Source organism: Morone saxatilis, unplaced genomic scaffold, assembly GCF_004916995.1.
Source record: "Morone saxatilis isolate NCDOM2014 unplaced genomic scaffold, NCSU_SB_2.0 Contig3, whole genome shotgun sequence".
Lineage (NCBI taxonomy): Eukaryota > Metazoa > Chordata > Actinopteri > Moronidae > Morone > Morone saxatilis.
In genome coordinates, this window is record NW_023339873.1 from 18241745 (window position 1) to 18246975 (window position 5231).

A 5231-nucleotide genomic window follows, 5' to 3' on the forward strand; every position below is an offset into this window, starting at 1 on the left:
AATGTACAATTTATGAACTGAAGCCGGAAACATACATGCATATATGTGCATAATATACACACACTTCACAGCTTAGAATCGGAGCTATTAGTTCAGATGGAGGCCAGATAAATGTGCAGTAAACACACCGTTATGTGATTAAAGGCTTAGTGACAGCAGAGAGTGGCCTGAGGGGAGCTAAAAACTGAGAAAGGGAGAGCTCTAAATTGAAGAAAGCAACATTTATAATAAAATGTTTAAATACACCTTCAGTGGTGATACTTACATTTTCCCAAACCACAGTATTTTTTTTCTAAAACTGCCATGTTTTTTTAAGCGATTAGGAAGTAGGGATAGCCTATTAATAACTGTTACTTTATATAACAAGCTGATAATTGATTTTATTAAGGCACCAATACTGGCTTAGTCAGACTGGATAACCTTAGTTTAATACGTGAGAGACGTGAAGAACTGAGTCTTCACTAAGCCCTTCCCCTCTTAGTTACTGTTGCTATGCTGGCAAATCTTTCCTGTCATGTACAGTAGGTAACATATGCAGTTTACAATGATAACAGGGGAAGATTTACCACTTGAAACTTGAATTTTATTTTTGAAACAACAGGTCCTTGATTTCAGACAGGTAGACCAAAACATCTCCAGTCATTGACTGATGATATTGCCGGATTAAACGTATGATATATAATTTCTGCCACTATGGGGTCTCTCAAATAAAAATAATAACAAAAGAAGAAGTGTGATGACATTTTAAAGTAGCTTGGGATCATGGGAGATGTTTTCTTCAATACCACTGCTGTCATTGCATCTTCTCCTGGATAGGATTCCTTCAGTGTTTGGAGGTTTTTAACAGGAACACAAATGGATCCGGTGATTAAAAATGTCCAAAACACTGAATAAAGCATTTTCACCTTAAAAATCAGTGTTTTATTCAATGTTGTTTGGCAGATTAAAGGACGCCTGGAGGGCCTGCCAGCCAAGCTGCTGCTCACGTTTGCTCGGCTTGTTTCTTTGATAACTTATGATTCAGACGTCTGATGACTAAAATCTTTCATCTGGTTAAAACATATAGTTAAAAATGCCTAGATAAAAACTCAATTTATGAGAGCTTCTGGCAGACAACCAGAACGCTGATGCATGCGCAAAGGGGATGCCATTGACAGGAAACCAGTGAAACACACTATTACATGGATAGAAATACTGAATTCTCTGGTTTTGGACATTTTTGGAAACATTTGGGTTAATGTAAATACAAAACTCGACAAAATATATAACATAGGTCTACTGTTTTTATACATTTTAATGTGGAAATATTACTTACCGGAGAAAAGGCTGTTAGGATGATATTATAATATGTTTGATGAGCGTAAAACTATGATGCATAATGCAGTTTAGCAGGGCTTGCAGTTTATGTTAGCGCAAATGTTTAATCCATTCCTTAAACTTTTGCTCTTGTGTTTTTGGCTTTTGAGACACCACCTTCCAAAGTATTATTATTACTACAGATACATGGCTTCAACATGCAGGGAAATCCAAAGCTTGACAGTCCTGCCATGTCTTGTTACAGTTGCTGAACTATGACTGGACAGTCACTGTTAGGGGGAAGGGTTTCACCAATGGGACTCAATCTCTAACAGCCAGGTAGTATGATATATTGCACAGAAACATGCTAGAGTCAGAGGATTAAAAATGACATCAGAAGCTTTTACTCTGATTCAGCTGACAGTCGATCTGTCAACTGAAATCTCGATCTCTATCCTGTCTCACTTCACCTCAGATCCCCTCCTCCATGTCACTCCTCCATCCTGTGAGCTATCCATCATTTTCTGTCATTGCCACCTCACCCTAATGCAGGTTTGTTTGAGTACCAGACGCAGTCACTCCATCAATGTCAGTCATCTTATAGTATACTGTAAGTCTTTGGCTGCTCAGGTCGCAAAGGTCTGGGGAAAAAAGAAGAGAAAATCAAACATTTCAATAAAATAAGATGAAATATAAAATAAAGGTAAAATTATAGGCATTTTATAGTTTTTGTAGTTTTGGCAGGTTTCCATCTCAGGCTACCAGTTATACATGTTTCTTCAAAGGTTACTTTGTAATGCTTTAACCTCATAATGGTTGAGAGTAACAGGAGGGATTGGTTTGTGAAAGATGATTCAGGACTTGAGTTCATGTACACAGTTTGTGCCACAGTGCACTGCTTTGTCCTTTGTACCCTGTTAACCAGATTTGGGTTAAAGGAACAGTTAAACAGCTAAAGGTGAGAACTTCAACCACAACACGTCAGCCAAAACGCGATTTTCAGATAGTGTTGAAGGTGGAGCTTTCTTTTGAACATATTTACAGTTGCAATCTCTGAGCCAAACACATATTTGCAGCCCTGGTGCCTATCAATCATGTTTAATGCATTTATTACAAATATTTATATATACCGCAATGTTTACATCCATGTTTGCTGGCTTCTTTTCCTTTACCTTAGCTGGTGCATTGCTATGTTTCTAGCTGCATTGCTGCTGCCAGCTGTCAGTTAGTGGAAAACCTTCAGCATGAATGTGTATCATGTAACCGAATGCTGCATGTGCATGGCCCACATCCTAAACAGGCACCCACTCATAGCGTCTAAAAAAAAACATGGGGTACCTTAAGTTGCTATAATGATGAGATAATGATAGATCACCTAATGTTATCCTGGTTACTCTTTAATAAATTTTACTTTTAGCAGGCTGCTACAATGTAACATGACACATTATACAAATTACATTAATTATTTAAAATACGATGATTAAAACATCATTTCAAATTAGGTTACCCTTCAAACAAACTGTGGAATGGAACTCTTGTGCAACATGTCTTATTTTCAGATGACTGTGAAATAATCACTTTATTTTTCCTCTCATCCCTAATGGAGTCACAAACACGCACATGCTCACAGACATGGCGGTATCCATTTCACTCCAGTCTTGTTTGGTTGTGAGCTGGCGTTAAATCCTCCCATTCTGCACACAAATGAATGTATTATTTGGTGAGGATTAGTGTTAAATGGTTCTTTTCTCTTTCTCCGTAGACTTAATAGAATGAGAGAATTAAACGCCAACCACCATCTAAACAATACTTAACCAGAATGGATGACACCATGTCTTCTTTTGTATGTGCACCCATCTGTTTGTGTGCGGATGGAGTGCTTTGGCTGTCTGTGGATCTCTGTATTCTCCTGTGTCAAGGATCAAGGACATTTATTTATCATTATACAACACAAGGTTGTACAACAAAATGGCAGTCCAATCACGCTACACACATAGAAAGAATGTAATTAAATTTATAGAATAACACAGAAAAGACTAAATGAAATTAGATAAAACCCAATATACTGTTATTCATGTACACATATACACAGAGGAAATAATTCTATAGTGCAATTTTTTGGTTTGAGCACCAAGCATCATTGGTGTCCGCCTCCCTCCCTTTCAGCTCGGGACATGGTCCACCCGTTGATGATCCAGGATGTTGAGGGAGCATATCTCTGTAAAGATGTGGGCTAAACAGTCTTGGATTTCCCGTTGTTTGGCCATTTGGAGTCCCATTTCGTCCAGATTGGACATTAGCCAGGAGCAGTCCAAGCTGGGCCAGCATGGCTCCTGTCCTGGTTCTCTTCCTCTCCTCCTGGGGCGACAACACCTGCTGTGGTGGGCTGGTCCTGCTGATCTGGCTGGGTGGGTGTTTACAGCTTGTCCCGCTGCCCACAATTGGCCCAATACAAACAAAAAAATATATTGTTGTTGCTTTATATTTAATTCCATTAGTTATATATTTTCACAGACAACTATTACTTGTCCATTTTTTTCTCTATCAAAAACTACAGATTACTGGTCAGAATTGATCATTGTACTTTTGTAACATATTTTGACATGTTATAACAGGGCACAGAAACTGAACTGCTTTGTTACACAACTCATTCTTAAGTTCTACAGCATTGGATTTACTGTGAAACTTCTACCTACTGGAATCACTATTATTTGTTTTAAACAAGTGTTTACCAAGAATTAACTTTCAGGTGCTAAATGTGCTAAATGACTACAGTCATTGTTTTCTTTTCTATTGCCCTGTGCTTCCAGAAGACAACTTAGCAACGGTATGTGTCCTCCATAATGCATAAAACATGTCTTGTATAAACAGAATGCTTTGTGTGCCTTCCTTTTAAAATAGTCCCACCTTGCAGCTGTTCACGTCCATAAAGCAGCACAGCAGCTGGCCCTCTGGGAAATGATGACTGTGTGTATTCCACAACTGTCTGAACGTGGTTGATATGATACTTTTAGTTAAGTGTGGATTACATTTAGATGGATCAATCTAGCATGAGTGGTTAATGTCTGCCTATCCATCCAGAAAAGCCTCCCCCTTCCCTGCCATCCATCTCTCCATTTCTTATATGGCATGCAGTCATTCATCCATCCTTCCAAGGGTGGTGAGTGAAGGTTGCAGCTGACAATCATCCCATCACAGTCACTCCATAAAAACATATTGAAAGCAGGCCAGCAAGGGAAGAACAAAAAATGATTTGTCCAGAGGGACCTTTGCACTAAACAACATTAATTGCCTATTCAGAGGACTTTATTATTATCAGATCTATCTATCTTATCAATCCATCTACATAAAAACAAATGTACCAATATTTATTGGTAAAAAGCATTGACATTAATTTCATTTGTGTGGTAATAGTTTATAGTAAAGCTGGATTTATAGTTCCATTTTAAGGGGTTAGTGTAGCCATGGCGGCTACTCGCATAGGCTCTGTAGCTACGCTGTAGCTGACGTGTGCTTCGGTAAACGGTGACCATGGAGCTCTCACAATGAATGAAAGAATGTGAACATGGAAGTTGCACAGCAGTAATCTCCGCTCACTAATAAGGCATGGTGGCACTAATAAGGCAACTGGGTGTAACTCCAGTTCTGTAAGTATGAGCGTAGCCCACCGTGCTCTGAATGAAAGAGTGTAAACACAGTTACTGTGGGAAGTATAATTAAAATATAATATTACATGCTGTACACCTGTTTAATGTTTTGGTGGTGCTATCAGTGGGTGAAACATGACATAGAAGTATAATTACAAATCTACCCCATATAGGTATCTATAATAGGACTGTCATTAAAACCTTGTGTCAGGTATGAATTCAGCTAAAGGGAGATGCATTTGTTAACACTGTACTTACAACTTGTTATATATATATATATATATATAT

General features: G+C 38.3%; 1 long non-coding RNA gene across 1 annotated transcript in view; it reads right to left on the minus strand.

The window, feature by feature from the left end:
- Positions 1-96: 96 nt before the first annotated feature.
- LOC118337596 overlaps positions 97-5231 on the minus strand; it is a 36044-nt gene continuing 30909 nt past the window's right edge. Inside the window, exon 4 of the long non-coding RNA XR_004797159.1 lies at positions 97-1937. This is a non-coding gene — a long non-coding RNA (uncharacterized LOC118337596). The remainder of the gene's footprint in view (positions 1938-5231) is intronic.